The following is a 19652-nucleotide window of genomic DNA, read 5'->3' as shown; positions in this document are numbered from 1 at the left end:
GATGCTCCGGATATCGATTTTTTTAACACTCTTCTAATTTTCATATTTTTGTAAAATTCTCCACAGTGATGCATCTGGGAGCAAAAATGTAACAGACCATTGTGTTAAGGGTACAATTTGCTACAACTTTTGTTGTAAAAGTTTTTCTGTATGATGCTCCGGATATCGATTTTTTTAACACTCTTCTAATTTTCATATTTTTGTAAATTCTCCATATTGATGCATCTGGGAGCAAAAATGTTACAAACCATTATGTTAAAGGTACAATTTGCTACAACTTTTGTTGTAAAAGTTTTTCTGTATCATGCTCCGGATACCGATTTTTTTTAACACTCTTCTAATTTTCATATTTTTGTAAAATTCTCCACATTAATGCATCTGGGAGCAAAAATGTAACAGACCATTGTGTTAAGGGTACAACTTGCTACAACTTTTGTTATAAAAGTTTTTCTGTATTATGCCCCTGATACCGTTTTTTTAACACTTCTAATTTTCATATTTTTGTAAAATTCTCCACAGTGATGCATCTGGGAACAAAAATGTAACAGACCATTGTGTTAAGGGTACAATTTGCAACAACTTTTGTTGTAACAGTTTTTCTGTATTATGCTCCGGATACCGTTTTTTCAACACTCTTCTAATTTTCACATTTTTGAAAAATTCTCCACATTGATGCATCTGGGAGCGAAAATGTTACAGAGCATTGTGTTAAGGGTACAATTTGCTACAACTTTTGTTGTAAAAGTTTTTCTGTATGATGCTCCGGATATCGATTTTTTTTAACACTCTTCTAATTTTCATATTTTTGTAAAATTCTCCACATTGATGCATCTGGGAGCAGAAATGTAACAGACCATTGTGTTAAGGGTACAATTTGCTACAACTTTTGTTATAAAAGTTTTTCTGTATTATGCTCCGGATACCGTTTTTTTAACACTTCTAATTTTCATATTTTTGTAAAATTCTCCACAGTGATGCATCTGGGAGCAAAAATGTAACAGACCATTGTGTTAAGGGTACAATTTGCTACAACTTTTATTGTAAAAGTTTTTCTGTATGATGCTCCGGATATCGATTCTTTTAACACTCTTCTAATTTTCATATTTTTGTAAATTCTCCATATTGATGCATCTGGGAGCAAAAATGTAACAGACCGTTGTGTTAAGGGTACAATTTGCTACAACTTTTATTGTAAAAGTTTTTCTGTATGATGCTCCGGATATCGATTCTTTTAACACTCTTCTAATTTTCATATTTTTGTAAATTCTCCATATTGATGCATCTGGGAGCAAAAATGTAACAGACCGTTGTGTTAAGGGTACAATTTGCTACAACTTTTGTTGTAAAAGTTTTTCTGTATCATGCTCCGGATACCGATTTTTTTTAACACTTCTAATTTTCATATTTTTGTAAAATTGATATTTTTCATCATTCAATGGAATGTTTACTACCATTTGCAACAACTTATTTAGCGAAAAGTGGCTTTTCAATTCTCGCTGGAATTAAGAATAGAGAAATAATCAGTCATAGATGATTTGTAGAGAATTAAATTCTCTCTCTGGTAGGTTAAAAAAATATGGGGTTAAAGTATATTTCCTGTCACCAGTGATGAAGACAACGAAATAAATTTTATCGTATTTTATTACATTTCTAACCAAAATTTATTAAAAAATTTATGTTTAAACTTTATATTTTTTATCTAAATCTAATTTTTTGTTTTCATTGGTTTATTTATTTGTTTTTCTGTTTGTGTAAATAAAAGCTAGTAAACTAAAAGATTATCATATGTATATTATACAACAAGACGATCGAAATTACTCGATAATACGAGACTTATTGCCTGAAACACAAGATCGAAGGTCGAGTGGTGTTTTTTAAGGTAATACGTCGAGATTCGAGTATTTTTGATTGTCGTGTTGCATATGGCTAGACTATTTCATGAATAAAAATATGTATATTTTTAGAATTTTAATATTTTTAGTTGTTTACTAATAAATTACATTGATTGTTATGGAAACTTTCATGGATATCTTAAAATTATTTGAATGTCTCACGACTGATAATACCAAGGTTCGTATTACAGCAATAATACAAAGGTTCGTATTATCGTTCTCCATGGTTACAGCCAAATAACCGCTGAAACACACGCAATTGACGAAAAACCGCGAATTATTATCTTTTAATAAATTTCCCAATATGAGAGAAACTACAATAAATAGGTATAGGAATGTTTGTAGATAATTTGTAGAGAATTAAATTCCCTTTCGGGTAGGCTAATAAAATATGGGTCATTCCATTACAAATTTTCGACTTTCTCCCCATCGAATATGGAGAAACAGTAATTCAATTTTTGACCACTCTGTATAAGATACTCTAATTCTAATACAATAAATGACAATGTATTGACAGCATCTGAAGAGTAATCGAGCCAATTTAGACCTTTTTTGATGAAACGTTGGCTGGGATATAAGGTTTTATGAACATGGTGAAATTTGCAAAAAGAAACTTAAAATCAAAATAACTCGAAATAACTCAGACCCAAAGTTTGATGCTTATTCCTCCCACAATACCACAATAAAATATTAAATTTATTGTATTCTATATACTGTTAGTCTGTCTTATTTTGTACTGCTGAAAGTAGAAATAGTTATCAAAAAACAATTTCCCAAAAAGTTATTATTTATTAAAAACAATGCACATTTAACGTACGTTACACAAAAAATTGGAAATAAAAAAAATTTGAAAACAATATAAGAAAAATTTTTGCCTAAACGTAAACTAAATTGTTCAATAAACACAAAAAAAATAAATTTTGATATACAGGGTGAGTCAGAAAGAATGGTTAATCCGAATACCGGAGACACTAGACACCAAAATATGACGATTTAACCTAACATGTCTTATACAAATGTCGGTGGTTTTTAATACACAGGGTGTTGAAAGTTAAATTTTTATTTCGAAATTTCTTGATAATTTTGAAGGTTTTTGTAGCATGAGAAATTCGAATTTGATATTTGTTTTGTGATTACTCGCAGAGGGCGCTAGATATACACTGTACTAGAAACAATCGTCATTAACAGATCAAATGTCCCACTAACGAAAGACGAAACTTCTGTGCTCGCCAAAGGATTGAACTACGCAATCGCCCCGAAGAAGGTCCCAAAGGAGGAAATCATCTGCGAAGTGGAACCAGCTGTTCGAGGGATGCCTGCACTGAAAGCCGAAGAGATCCGACAAGAAGTTGCGAGAGTATTGAAGTCAGCAAAACCACCAAAATCCAACTTGACGGTTGGTGAAAAGAAGGCACTCCGATCTATAAAAGAAAAATCAGAAAGCGTCGTGTTATCAGCAGACAAGGGGAATGCCACCGTTGTTATGGACAGGAAAGAATACGACGACAAAATGATGAACCTACTGGACCCAGCCACCTAAAGGAAGATCAAGAAGGACCCCACAGACAAAATCGTAAGGAAAATGAAGGAACTGATAAAATCCACAGGAATTCCAGCAGAACAGCAGAAAGGTTTGTTTGTGCAGGCGCCGGTACCACCAAGAATCTACGGACTACCGAAGATTCACAAACCAGACGTACCCCTCCGCCCTATCGTCAGCGCCATCAACTCCCCAACATACCAGCTGGCCAAACATCTTGCAAAGATTCTGTCTCCCTTTACAGGTAACACGGAATCGTATGTCAGGGATTCTACACATTTTGTGGAATCGGTAAAAGGTGTAAAGCTGGATGCTGGTGATATGTTGGTAAGTTTCGATGTGGAATCCCATTTTACTAGGGTACCAGTTAAGGATGCTGTAGAGGGTCTTCGCCGAAAACTCATTCCGGAGGGTTTACCAGAATACGTGCCAGATCTGGTGGAGTATTGCTTATCGTCGACGTATTTCAGCTGGAAAGGAAAATTTTACGAGCAGTTCGAAGGGGCAGCCATGGGATCTCCACTTTCGCCAGTTATAGCTAATTTCTACATGGAATTATTCGAAGAGGACGCTTTGAAGAAGAGCCAGTGGAAACCAAAACTATGGCTCCGATATGTGGATGACACGTTTGTGATATGGCAACATGGTCAAAAACGGCTCCAAGAGTTCTTGGACCACTTGAACTCTCAACATCCTATGATTAAGTTTACCATGGAAACAGAAACTGCCAAAAAACTACCTTTCCTAGATGTGTTGGTCACCAGGACGACAAATGGAGCTATAGAACTTGGTGTATACCGAAAGAAGACCCATACCAACAGGTATTTACAGGCATGTTCACATCATCATCCCCAACAGAAGAGGTCCGTGATCCGTACATTATTTCAGCGAGCAGCGAGACTATGTGAAGGAGAGAACTTGAAGAAGGAGCAACACTTTCTACGAGGCGTGCTGCAGAAGAATGGATACACTTCGAGGGATATCAACCAGGCCATCAAGCAGCGAAAGCAGAAAGAGTCTGTCTTCCCTATGTTTCAGGTGTAACGGAATGAATTGCTAGGCACCTCAAGAAGAACGACATCGTAGTGCGGTACGGCACGGTCAGCAAAATTCGGAACACACTCCCGATAGCCAAGGACAAACTAACTCCATTAAAAGGAGCGGGAGTCTATCGACTATCGTGTAGTTGTGGGAAGGTTTATGTTGGCCAAACTGGACGCAACGTCGAGTGCCGCATCAAGGAGCATCAGAGGGATGTAAGGCTGAAGAAGATCCAGCAGTCGCCGTTTGCGGAACATTGCCATTCAGAGGGGCACCGAATAGACTTCGAACAAACAAAGGTGCTGGCTAGGGACAACAGATACTACCAAAGACTGACAAGAGAAGCCATAGAGATCCACCGACATAAAAATAACGTCAACAGAGAGGATGGCTGGGAGCTTAGCAGAACATGAAAGATGGTGGTGAACACGAAGACCTCTTCCTGCCTCATACCGGACGCGACGCAATTAGTTAATAATTAGCTTGTAATTAGCGTTAACTGATTATTAATTAGTTTTTCCGACTTATATATAGTCACCGATTTTTTGATCTCGTCACTTCGAACCAGTTTCTGAAGAAGGTTGCAACATGGCATCCGAAACGTCAAACCTTTTTTTAAAAGACGCACGGCAAAACCCGAAAGTTTCTAGTGTTAGTTCTAATTTTAGTTTAATTCACACCGGCCGTGAAAGCCTTCGTACTTATATACACTGTACGTTTGAGATATCAAGTCATGACTATTTTGTCAGTTGAGGTATGGTGAATTAGAACCAGAAATCTGAAGGAGTTTTCAATTCTGCACAAAAAAGGTACTCTTGCTTACATTGTCTAAGTCTACTGTTTCCAAGTTATCTGCTTTTAATTGTTTCAAAGTAATTTTAAGGTTACCATTTAAAATCAATAACACAGTAACTATAGTAATTAGTAACGATAATAATCGATAAAAATAACAATTAATAACAATAGAATATTGTGACCATTTTCAAAAATCCAGAGTGGACTTAAATCTGGATTTCTCACTATTAAAAAACTCATTACGTCGTGGAAATTTCAAATTGGTAATAACTTTATTGTTGGTAAAAATGATTATTTGTCGACCAGTCGAAACCGTTTGAGATTCTTGTGAAGTTGGGAGTCCTGATAATTTGAGCTCGTATTTTCATATTTTCTAAAACTAATTTCTTGCCCAGCTTCTTCAATAACAGTCGCCTGCTGTTTGAAAATTCGCTATCAGGGTTATTACTTTTATTTATTATCAATGCGTTGATTGCTGCTACATTCAGTATGCCGAAGAAAACTATCAATGGCCACCACCGCCTTGTGTTTCGAGCAACGTTGTAAGATGGAATCAACTACATCAACACCACTCTTTGTATTATTATAGAATGTTATAATTTCTGGTTTTTTATTTTCACCGGAATTTCGAATTTTCGTCGATTTTGTCATCATAGTGCATGGATGATACAACATCCATGGAATCCTAGGAAACATTCTTAGATTTTTTGGGTACATACGATGTTGTTGTCATATCAGCATGGAACGCGAAAACTGAAGACCGTGCAGCCCTACCCTTCATATTTTTAATTTCATTCCGCAATGATTTTCGATTGGATTGGATTGTACCAACTACTGTTAGTCGATGTTCATGCAGCAATCGACTTACTGCTTCGACACTAATGAACCAGCGGTCCATGGTAATATTTCGTCCTGTTCCCGAAATATGGTTGGTCATTCTCATAATGACTGCGGCTGCAGAACTATCCACTTGGAAGGGTCCTGTAGGTTGTAGTTCAGCATAAATCTGATGTATAAAAGGTTCTTGCATCCGCTGAAGAAAATACTTTTATCCCATATTGACTTGGTTTATTTGGAATGTAAACCCTAAAGCTATATCTTCCGCGAAATGCTAATAACATTTCGTCCAAGGTCACATATTCACCCACCCTGTAATGTTCTTTAAAAACTTGATAAAATTTTTCAAATATGTTCCTTGCGGCAGCAAGTTTGTCTAATTTCCGTCGCTCCTCTCTTGTATCGGTATTGTCAAAACGTATGCACTTCATCAAGAAAATAAATCTTCGTTGAGACATGCTAGCAAGGAACATTTTTCAGACTAAAATTCACTTAATTTTTTACGGCCTCCATGCTGCGAACTGGCTAAATACAATAAACCGGTAAAAGCTTTCATTTCTGTTTTATTGGTAGGTGTAACATCGTATTTGCTCTTGAATTTTGTTGATGCTTTTTGAATATACAAGTTAGTGTTTAGAAGGCGCATTCACTACGCGAACTGTATGGCGGCGTTTGGTAGATAGTGGACTGCGCGCGCGTCGTGCGATCCAGCGGATTCCAGTAACACCCGAGTACCGCAGCATACGTCACGAGTGGGTCGACGCTAGGCATTAGTAGGTTGCCGCGTAGAGGGACATTTTGTTTTCCGACGAATCAAGATTCGAATTGAGCACCGGTGATGCGCGAATTTTAGTTTGTCGGAGACGCGGTGATCGTCTACTCGAGCAGTGCGTGCAAGAATGCCCTATCCACCGACAACCGAACATTATGGTATGGGGTGCTATTACACATGGTGGACGTACATGTTTGCTGCGTGTATAGCAGACCATGACGGGTCAACGATACCTAGATGAAGTGCTACGGTCCGTTGAGCTTCCCTACGTTCGGCGGTGCCCAGGTCTGCTATACAGCACGACAACGTCCGAACGCACATCGGGCGTATTGTACAGACCTTTGTGGAAGAGCACCGTATACGAATGCTTCCTAGGCCAGCTCGTTTTCCGGATCTGAATCCAATCGAACATGTTTGGGACATGACTGGTCGGAGACTTCTACGTTATCCGGCTTCCTCGGTTAACGTTGAGGAGCTATGGAGGCGAGTTGAGGTGGCATGGTTGGCCATCCCTCTTGCTACAATACAACGACTTATAGACTCTATGCCACGTCGTGTGGCGATGGTACGCGAAGCTCACGGGGGATACTTTCGCTATTGATGTTTCTCCTCCCAGCAGAGTTGTGCCGCTCTCCTTGTGAGAGTAAGTTACACTACTTTAGTACTACTTCCATACCAAATTTTATTGCGCTAGACACACGCGTTCAGATTATACAGGGTGTGCTCGTGAATTATTTCCAACAGTGTATATCTAAAATTTTTTCAAAAAAGAGCATCTAACATTGAAACGGCGTGTTGGTCTTTCTTGCTCCTCCAAGAACTCCAGGCAAGTGGGTAACGATATTTTGCTGTTAGAAGATCGGGTACTACCAGTACTAGTAGAAGGATTGTCCTCTTCATCTGGTTCTTCTTGTTCTGTATCAGTACTATGTTCATTAATTATATCTTCAGCAACGGACTCACTATCAGATTCGTCACTAACGTCTAGACTTGGAATTTCATCGGATTGATTTTTTGTTCGTACCTATACATTTCACAAAATGAAAATAATAAATTGGCTTGTAGAGACCGTTATGTGCAAGTAACTTACAACTCACTAAACATAAAGCGGTTTGCCTTCATTTATATAGTATTTCGAAATAATATTAAAGAACAGGGATTACCCTAAAATGGAACATCTGTACAGGGTGTCCAAATTTCGATGGGTTTGCAGGGTATCTAAGTTATTATGAAAGATAGAAAGTTGCGGCATTCGCGAATATGCGCTACTTTTTTGTGAAACTTACAATGGCGCAAACCAAATTTTCATAACCCTCTTCGTTTTTGATATACAGGAAGTGTTTGAAATTTACGATTTTCAGACACCTCCTGTATCTCGGCTATCCGGAAACTTAGTAAAAAAGTAAAAACGGGTTCTAATAGATTTTTTCACGTGGAATCCAATGGTGCACGTAGAATTTTTCTAGTCATCACGGTTTTTGAGTTATAAACACAACTCAAACACTGAATACTCAACTTCTAAAATACTTAACTCTTTATAACTCAAAAACCGTGATGACTAGAAAAATTCTACGTGCACCATTGGATTCTACGTGAAAAAATCTATTAGAACCCGTTTTTACGTTTCCGGATAACCGAGATACAGGAGGTGTCTGAAAATCGTAAATTTTGAAACACTCCCTGTATATCAAAAACGAAGAGGGCTATGAAAATTTGGTTTACACCATTGTAAATTTCACAAAAAAGTAGCTCGAAAGCCGCAACTTTCTATCTTTCATAATAACTGAGATACCCAGCAAACCCATCGAAATTTGGACACCCTGTACAGTAGACAAACCCAGGAAAGGGTCTTTCCTGATAGCAAACAAAAATTTACCTTCTTATTCAAAATCAACCGCAAGAACTTGTTGTATTCAGGACTTCCCCTGAATAGAAGAAACACCGTATAGTTACAACGCAGGGGATGCCCAGGAACGTTTTATACATAATTGTAATTACCTATACAATTTTTATCATTTATGATAAAAAAGTTACATGAAAAAAAGCGACACGAATGCACGGGTTGGGTCTAATAGGCCTAAAGCCCTTCTCATAACTAAATGACAGAAAAGCATGTATTTAGTAAATATAAGAAGGTACCCAGAAGATAAAACAATTTAAAAAAATATTTGAAAAGATACAATAAAAAAATAAAAAGACCCAGCCCGTCAACCGGAGGGTTAAAAGGTATAATAAAAACTATAGCATTTCATTTAAAATAACGAAGTTATGATCTACTTCCGGTAGACCAGAAATGGCAGCCATCTTGAAAATATTTTCTACCCAAATTTCAAAACTGTACGAATAGTGGAACCTAAAAAAGTTCTAACGAACCAGTTACGTGAGACACCTGTATACAGGGTAAGTCAATAGTGCAGGGACGGAAAATAGTGGCTTTACTGTTGAAAATAAACAAAATGTTTTTATCTCATCATATAGGTATTACCATGAAAGCAGCATTGATTAAATTTATTTTACTGGCTGTTTCATTATTCCAGGACCGTACTCAACTTAACTTTTTTAAATGGAACCCTATGTATCTTTTTACATATCCTGATTAGCTGTCTTAAATGGCACAACTGCATATCCTGTTTTCAAATTTAATTTAATTTAAAATTCGTTATCAGCATTATTATTAAATATTCAAGATTGCAATTTAGCAATCGATAAACAAAACTTGCGTCTTTCGAACGCCGCTAATACTATTGGATGTTATTATACAGGCTGTTTACCAGAAGCGATTGATTTACGCAACGTTTGGAGAACCATAACTATTTATTATTTATTCTTGTTGTACTTTTTCAAATGCCCATTCAGAAAATTCTAGCCCTTTTTGGAAATTGTGTGTATCAAGTTCTTGTCCAAACGTTAGGAAATTCAAACTGAATTGTTAAATAATGCGAATTACTACAAAAATTTATTCATAGCCTATTTCTTGTGAATTAAGTTTATGTCAACATTTTTTGAAACAGTTTAATTATCTCAAAAAGTACATACACATATTAGATATACCATATACTTAACAAAAATGAAAGGTAATTAATAAGGCTTTCTGATAACGAATGTTAGGTGATCACATGAATTTAAAAAGATTTTCGCAAAATAATTAATAACTTGGCAACCTTGCATTCAAAAATTGAAAGCAAGATATGCAATTGTAGTATTTAAGACAGCTAATCAGCTTATGTAAAAAAATTAAGTTGAGTATGGTCCTAATAGGAATAGTTAAACACCCAGTATAGCTGAAAATAGTTTTAATCGATGCAGCTTTGATGATAATATATGATGATATAAAGAATTTTTTTTAATTTTCAACAATAAAGCGACTATCTTCCGTCCTCGCACTATTGGCTCACCCTGTATATATTTCTGATTTATTCAAAAATTGTAAAAAGTTTGCATTTTATTACTTGAATTCGGAACGTTTTATTGCACTTTTACACTTTTGAATTAAGCTTTCGAATGAGGTTCTTCATCAAAATCCGTTGAGCTTCTCTTGGTATAATCAAAATACCATATACAGGGTGGTTCAGTTTTTAATCGGGAAACTTTACTAGGAGGTAGTACTTGCCAAAATAATATAAGTTTCTTATATAAACATAGGGTCGCAATTCTTTTGTTTTCGAGCTATGAGCGATCAATGTCCCATTTTCGATGTCCGCATAGGCTATCTCCGAAACTAAAAGAGATAGAAAAAAAGTAGTTTACATGTCATAATCTCGTTTTTCGAGAAAATGTTAATGCCGAAAACTCCGAACAGCTATCGTCTTTTGTTTTCGCCCTATCGGGAAAAATTGAAAATTTTGCGAAAACGACAATCGCGAATATTTCACTTATTATCAAAGATGGAGTATTATAAATAAAACTGAACCACCCTGTATATTATGTAAAATTCTATCTAGAAAAAATTGATGGCTAACTTTACAAAAGTTTTATTGAAATAAAATAAACATTTTACATAACGAAAACCTAAACTAATTAATAAACTATCGATTGATAATGATACTCATTAACGCTACTTTAAAATAAAAAAATAATGGATGTTATAAAGTTAAATGTGCATTTCATTTTGTTCGCTTTATAAATGTAATTTTTGCTTCAAGAGTTCACGTCATAGAAAGTTTAACAAAGAAAGAAAATGTATAACATAATAAATAAATACAGACCAACATACACAACTCTTAGATGCATGAGTATTATAACACAGTTGAAAGAAACGAATATAGATGATATCACGGGAACAAATGGACACCTAACTGTCCTATTTAAGGAAATGAATAATGAAGTGTTGAAATTTAATGACACACTTTGATGTTATACCGGGTGAGGCATTTAAATTGAGACGACCTTATAATTCATAAACCATCAATTTTATCGAAAAAGATTCACATAAAACTTTCATCGTATGAAGGGGATAAATATTGTGTATGATTTTCGTTGCATTTTAGAACCGCCATCAATGTCTTAACGATTAATTGTTAAGTAAGTTTTTTTAATTGCTACATACAGTGATACAATAAAGTCTACATACACCCGAGAAAATGATAATATCTCAGCTCCTGAAATGTAATTCAATGAATTTTTTAAACAAAGGGTATTAGAAGTCTATATTATTTTAATACAAAGTCGAAACACTTTGACTTGTGCTACGAAGTGAAGGCTACAGCAGTAGATTTAGTCGCACGTCTCTCAAGACGGTTAAATCCCAATTATTCTAGTTCTAGGTCTTGTGTTAGTTCTAGTGATAGTGCAAAATTAGGACTAACACTAGATCTAGAACTAGAAACATTCGGATTTAGCCGCACGTCTCTCAAGACTGCTAAACCCGAATTATTTTAGTTTTAGTTTTACACTAGCACTATCATTAGAACTAACACAAGACCTAGAACTAGGAATATTCGGGTTTTGCCGTACGTCTCAAAAGACGGCTAAACCCAAATGTTTCTAATTCTAGGTCTAGTGCTAGTTCTAGTTTTATTTCAATAAAAATATACAACATAGTGATATCTTATACTAACTAGCGCTACTTACCACTGTCTCTAGAACTAACATTAGACCTAGAACTAGAAACATTCGGGCTTAGCCGCACATCTTTCAAGACGGCTAAACCCGAATTATTCTAGTTCTAGGTCTTGTGTTAGTTCTAGTGATAGTGTAACACTAGATCTTGATCTAGAAACATTCGGATTTAGGCGCACGTCTCTCAAGACGGCTAAATCCGAATTATTCTAGTTCTAGGTCTTTCTTGTGTTAGTTCTAGTGATGGTGCAAAATTAGAACTAACACTAGATCTAGAACTAGAAACATTCGGATTTAGCCGCACGTCTCTCAAGACGGCTAAACCCGAATTATTTTAGTTTTAGTTTTACACTAGCACTATCACTAGAACTAACACAAGACCTAGAACTAGAAACATTCGGATTTAGCCACACGTCTCTCAAGACGGCTAAACCCGAATTATTCTAGTTCTAGATTTTGTGTTAGTTCTAGTGATAGTGCAAAACTAGAACTAACACTAGATCTAGAACTAGAAACATTCGGATTTAGCCGCACGTAGTGTAAAAATAGATACTTTCTAGTTCTGGTTCTATTACACCTAAAAACATCATTTCGGTTTTTCCGTGTTAAGAGACACACGGCTAAACGGAATGTTTTTAGTTATAGATCTAATGCTAGTGTTAGTCTAGTTTTATTTGTTATTCAGCGCTAGATAGTTGTATATTTCTATTGAGCTATAACGGACACTGATAGATTTTTTTTAGGACTGTATGTAGACTTTTTTGAGTTAAAGATATGATTATGTTGTGTTCCCCTTGATTAATAATAATTTATATAGTTTTTATGTAAAATATGGAAATAATATGGACTTCTTACATGTTTTGTTAAAAAATTTCATTGAATTACATTTCGGGAGCTGAGATATTATCATTTTCCGGGCTGTATGTAGACTTTATTCTATCACTGTAGGTATATTTTTTTCATCACTATGCTATTCTCCATGACTCCATTCTCTTCCCAACAAAGGTTCTTTATTATCCTCCGTAAGATGCACATTCAAATTATACGAGTTATTATTATAATTTACCTTAATTGTTGCATACCCTGCCACTTTTAAGCTTGTATTACAAAATGAAACCAATTTTATTGAAGTTTGTCTTATTTCGTATCCAGGGTAACTTTGTTTAAAGTCCTCCAGGTGATCCTAGATACCATTTGTGCTTGGTGTAAGAGAAAGAACCTCTTAATAAACCCGCAAAAGACAATTATTGTGCTCTTCACCAGGAAACGAAAGTTGGATGGACTAATCCGCCCAACTATCCAAGGTAAAGAAATTCCTTTCTCAAAGGAAGTCATCTAGGAGTAATCCTAGACAAAACCCTGTCATGGAATGGACATTTGCAGGGAGTTTTGCACAAAGCTGGACTATCCTTGTGGACTTGTCGCAGTCTTTGTGGAAAAAATTGGGGTCTTACCCCTGAAAGACAGGATCTGATCACATACGGAGCAGCAGCCTGGTATGGGAAAGTCCGACAGACTTCAGTTATCAGTAAACTTTCACAAATTCAACGAGTAGTCGGATTGGCAATCTTTGGTGCGATAAACACAACGCCAACTCTAGCAGTGGAGGTTCTGCTTGGCCTATCTCCTCTGCATTTGCATATAGAGAAAGTGGCTAGAACAATCATTTACAGATTTAAGCAATATGCTCAAAACTGTTCCGACATGTCCTACCAATGGGCTGCTGAAGACATTATAAGCACTGATATTGTGCTATCAGTGCCGTCAGATTTGGCCTGAGTTGCAGTCCTGCATCGAAAATGAAAATTCTCTGGTTCAGGCAGACATTTGCTTGTACACAGATGGATCAAAAACGCCTGAAGGGGTCGGAGCAGGAGTATACTGCCAGACACCACGAATTAAGCAAGCTTACAGCCTGGGTACGTCCTATACTGTATTTGGGGTGCTAAAATTCTTCTTGAAAGAGGGGTGAAGAACATGACAGTACGAATTTTCTCAGACAGTCAAGCCGCTCTCCAGGCGCTGCAAGCCGTGAAATCGGTGTCGGCTCTGGTTAATGATTGTAAGAGAACATTAAACACACTGAGTTGTGATAACAGAGTCTCTCTGATCTGGGTCCCGGGTCACTGTGGGGTTGCTGGTAAGGAAGCGGCAGATAAGCTAGCATGAGATGGCAGCGCTGAAGCGTTTGTGGGGCCGGAACCAGCAGTTGGTGTATCATTTGCGATGACCAAATGTAGGATTGGAGTGTGGGCTGAAAAGAGACTTCGCCTACTGTGGACCAGTTCTCCTGGAATGAGTCATGCTAAAGTGTTTATTAACATCTCCACTGTCAAACCCCGGAATATTTTAGGACTTGTCCGCAGTAGTATAAAAGTTCTAATGGGTGTTTTTACTGGGCACTGCCGATTAAAAGCACACCTCAACTTGTTGGGTTTAACCGACGATGTTGAATGTTGACTATGTGCGGTGGAAACAGAGGCGGTTGAGCATGTTTTATACCACTGCCCTGCCGTTATGTTTTCTATGTAATGTAATGTAATGTACTTCTTCAACCATCTTCACCTTCGCAATGCAGACCTTGCGCAGGTGACCCTTTTTACCACATTTTGAACACTGTATATTTAAGGTAAGTGAACATTTTGTTGCTAAATGTTCCCCCCACACCTGTAACAAGCGATATTGGATTTGTTAATATTATTTTCCTTACAATATTTATTTTTATTTTGAAATTTGAAATTATTATTAGATTTTGTAATTTATTTGTGTTCTTAACCCCTTTGACTTTCGTCAGGATCGTAGTTTGGCCATGTAGTTGGGTAACGTCCTTTTCGGTAGTTTCCATGCTCGTTGAAATTTCGAATGCTTTTTCCAGGGATAAATCCTTGGCTTCCAAAAGCCGGGCTTGAATTCTTTTTGAAAGAAGATCAAAAATCAACTGATTTCGTACTGCTTTTTCCAAGTAGTCACTGAACTTGCAATTTATACTCAGTTTTTGTAGAGCGTGACAAAATTCTTGTATCGTTTCTCCCTCTCTTTGTTTCCGGGATTGAAATTGAAAAATTTCCGCAATTTCTAGTAGCGCCGATGAGTAGAAACTTTGTAACATTTCCACAATTTCAATGTGTCCGATTCTTGTGGAGCTATTTTGTCGCACAAAATGTCGTTTATTGGTTTATATAAACACACTTCGGAAACTTAAACACGTTTATTTAATGTTTATATTCATTGAATAACAAACGTTACAAACTATTCTTATAATGGCTGCGTACATACTGATTGTCTTTGTTTTTATATCCGTTGCCTAGTGACTCAACGTATCTAACAATTATTAAGTATGCAACCAATATCACAGTATTTTTATTGCAATACGCGATTTGCGTATGATGCGTATTGCACTGCGATATTGGTTGCATACTTGCAATGATGACGTCGGGTACGATAATTAATTAACACTGTATTATAGAAAAAAAAACTAACTATATCTAATAAGTTAAGCGGGATTATGCATATCTCTTTAGTAATCTGATTAAATAATAAAAACTAATAAATAAAACAAAGATATTGATTTATATACTTTTAATTATGTTAAACATTTCTATCATTTTATAATATTTTTATCTTAATCATATAGTGTCTTTTACAATATTATATCGAAGTTTTATGAGCCGTTTGTAACAATATCATCATCATCTCAACAGCCCGTTGTTACGCCACAGTTGGCATCTACTTAAGTAGGCCTCCTCTTCTCTGCCTGTAAAGTTGGCAGGCAACTTACATTACATTAAAGGTGGACCTACAGTTTATAGTGGATTCCAAATACAAATTCGTTATTACAAATTGTTGACACGTTTTGGAAAAATAACATCTCCTTCGTACTTATTATTTTAAAGTTAATAATTTTATACCTTTTTTTCTTCTGCAATTTGCTCAATTTTCCAACTCCCTTAGATGTATTGTTTAATAATCCAAAACTATCCATGGTCTTCTTTATGTGGTTTGCTGCTGCTGTTGGGTTTATTTCTTGAACTAACTTATATCTTAAATTGATGTATATAAGACGCACCTTTTTACATAAAAAATGCACTCAAATTTTGGACGCGTCTTATGGTCATTAAAATATTCTTTTCAATAAATCATCTCTAAATTTGAGGTATGTCAAAATTACCTACATACCGGCAGTAAAGAGGCAGAATTTGGAAATGCAATTGCATTAGATCATACAATGTGTTAATTAATTATCGTACCCGACGTCATCATTGCAAGTATGCAACCAATATCACAGTATTGGTATTGTAATACGCGATTTGCATAATATTTTAAAATGTTCATGAATACTCAAAAAGAAAAATGATGAAATTAAAACACGGGACATTATGGACATTGCACTTAGACAAAATGCATCTAACTACCATTCAATTTGATGTTTTAGCATACATAGCAGGTTTTATTGTTAAAAAACTAAAAATTAATATAACTTGCCAATTTTGTTTAAATATAGTAGAAGGACTAAGTAGTGATAGGGCTATTGAGTTTGATTAAAGCTTCTGAGTTTGTAGTCAAACTTTGCTTAATTAGCGAAAAAATTATTATTATATTTCATACTTTTAAAGTTAACTAATTCCATTTTATTAAGTTTATCTCAAATATTAAATATGATAAAAAATTAAACCTAGACTGGACTGTTGACTTTCTTGCCTATATTGTTATGCAGATCGATTAGTCAACAAAATAACTAGTTTTTGGTTGGTCGTGGATTGATCGCACACAATGCCGATAGGTTTTAGACCAAGTATCTTCAACTTCTGAAGAATGGTTTGTAGTATTATCTGCAGTTGTTCTGCTCGTACACCATTGTGGCTAAGATAGAAACTTATAGGTATTTTCCAAGACGACTGACTATCAAAACTAAGGCTTGTTCCAAAAAGGCCAGATCCTCAAATTCCTCAATTAATCCTCTACTCGGTGAAAACTCTAAAGATTGCTTGAGGGCCATTTCGCCAAAGGCTAATAAACATTCTTTAGTTTTCTTCAGGGCTAACAATCTAAATAATATTTTATTGTGGCCTGGGTATGCTTGCTGAGCCAAGTATGAATAGTCGATAACGCCTTTTCTTCTTAGAAACTGGTATGTTGATGGTGATTTATAAAATAATGATAACGCTGTCTGCTTCTCATCTAGAAAGAAAGGTTGACGATTTTTGTGATATAACTGCGTTACCACAAGAGATCTCGCAATGTTGGCAATTTGCTAACATCCCTTCGAGTAAAACTCTTTAAGGCAGATTTAGCATTATTTAATTTGATCTCAGTTTCCACTAATCTTCTTTTTAACATAGCTTGGGACCAATCTTCAAAAGGGTTGTTTCTTGTTCGTGGTGGTGATGGCAAATTAGTAATATCGTTCAGTAAATTATACTCAGAGATGTTGTTGGTTTCATCAGGTAGATATGTTTTCTGTGGATCTGTAGCATTTTATGAAAAAATGATTGTCGATGTGGATGCCATATCTATATATCGGAGACTGAAGTGATGGAACTGGAGAAACGTCTTCTGTGCTATTTTGGATGTGCTGGTAATGATCGGAACAAATTTCTTTAGAAGAAGATTTCGTAATAATATTTGACGTTATGTATTTATACGATATGGAAACTTAGCTTTCTCCGTATAAAATTCTCTTGTTTGAAATGATCTACACACAATACACGTCGTTTTAAGGGCTAACTAGCAATTTCCTGTAAAAGTATTATTGTTACAAAATTAATATAATATCTTATTTGTTACATGTACAGCAAGTAAACAATAATATCGTCGGTATACAAGAGAATGTGACCAAGTCCAAAATTTTAGATTTTTAGGTTTCAATGCTCATGTACTGGAAATTCAATATTATTTTTCTGGAAAAAATGAACAAGTCCAAAAATGCCATAATAATGCTTATAATTTCAAATTCCATAATGACCAAGTTCATTTTGTAAAAACCTGTACAGGAGAAAATGACTAAGGCCCACTTTTACCACCTCTTGATAAATTTAACCGTTAGATAAATTGGCGCTCTTAGCCAATGAGAGTGCTTAAAACCGCTGTAACCATGGTAATTATCTATCAGTTAAATTTATCAAGAGGTGGTAAAAGTGGGCCTAAGTGGACTTAGGCCACTTTTACCACCTCTTGATAAATTTATCCGATAGATAAATTGGCGCTCTTAACCAATGAGAGCGCTTAAAACCGCTGTAACCATGGTAATTATCTATCGGATAAATTTATCAAGAGGTGGTAAAAGTGGGCCTTAGTCATGTTTTCTTGTCAATATTTTTATCTCTAGGTTTTGACTTAAATTAAGATAGCCATGCATTATGCTTAACGAAAAAAAACGAGAGAAAAGATACAAAAATATGATGTGACAGACAGGGAAAAGAGAGTGACGTTTGAAGTTTAAACAGTTTATCATAACAATTTTATTATTATTTAAATCAAAATAAAATTGTGTTCTATGTTATTAGACTTAATCTTTGGTAACTATCTACACGTATTACAATAATTTTGTTTTTCGGATATTTAGTTTTAAAAAATAATAAGCTAATGCAATAATACCTTATTTTAGGGGCAAAATGAGTTGTTCCAAAAATTATTATAACAACGCACAAGAAATTATTAATGATCTTAGGGGTGTTCCGGTAGAATTTGCTACTAATTCTAGTAATACAAGCCCTACGACTTTAATAATAAATGAACCACTAGTAAATCCTACGCAAGTTATAGAAAAACGCAGATGGGTAATAAAAAATCCTCAAGGAACAAAACGTGAGAAAAACAAGTTATTAAAAAAATCGTGTTTAGCGTATATTAAAGGTGGGATTTCCTAAGCGCGTCTGCCGCAAGCGTCAACGCACACGTCTGATTGATGCGTCAAAACGCTGCGTGTAGACGCAGCATGCTGTTTTCCAATAAGCGTGTCACCGTGCGACGGACCTGCCGATGCCGCAAATTAGTCAAATTTGTTTGACTATTTTTTTTTAACGACGTTTGGGTAATAACCGTACAATGGACCCGCAACATAATAACAAATTGCTTCTCTTGTTACAAGAGCATGACGAGGACGAAATTTTGTTATTACTTTTGAGAAAAAAGAAAAGAAAAGTTGCGCGTAATTTGTATCAACGTAGACTGAAAGAGGGTTTTTCAAATACTCTCTTAAAAAATCATTTATTACTAGACGAGCAGACATTTAAACAGTTTTTTAGATTGAATAAAAGTCAATTTCATTTTATTCTCGGCTTGTTGGTGATAGATTAACAAAACCATCATCAAGAAGGGTTACCAATTACGGCAGAAGAAAAACTAAGTTTAACATTAAGGTAAATATCATTATATTAAGTAGTATACAGGTGTATCTGAATGACTGCAACAAACTTCAAGGGTGATTCTTTAGTGAATTTTAAGGGTACTTTCATATATGAAAAAAATCTTAGTAGGCTTTGCAATCTTAAAATTCACTAAATAATCACTCCTTGAAGTTTGTGCAGTCATTCAGTTACACCTGTCTAATAATACATTAAGTTTGATCATCATCATAATTTAATGCTACATCGCTAATGGTATCGCTATCTGTGGTTCCTGATTCCTGTTTAATTTGAAGCGATCTGATTTCAAATTCGCTGACCACCTCAAAAATTTTCGATTTTGCAGCTGCTATGAAACTAGGTGGAAATGTTTT

This window comes from Onthophagus taurus, chromosome 5 (genome assembly GCF_036711975.1).
Source record: "Onthophagus taurus isolate NC chromosome 5, IU_Otau_3.0, whole genome shotgun sequence".
Classification (NCBI taxonomy): Eukaryota; Metazoa; Arthropoda; class Insecta; order Coleoptera; family Scarabaeidae; genus Onthophagus; species Onthophagus taurus.
This window is presented reverse-complemented; position numbering follows the sequence as displayed.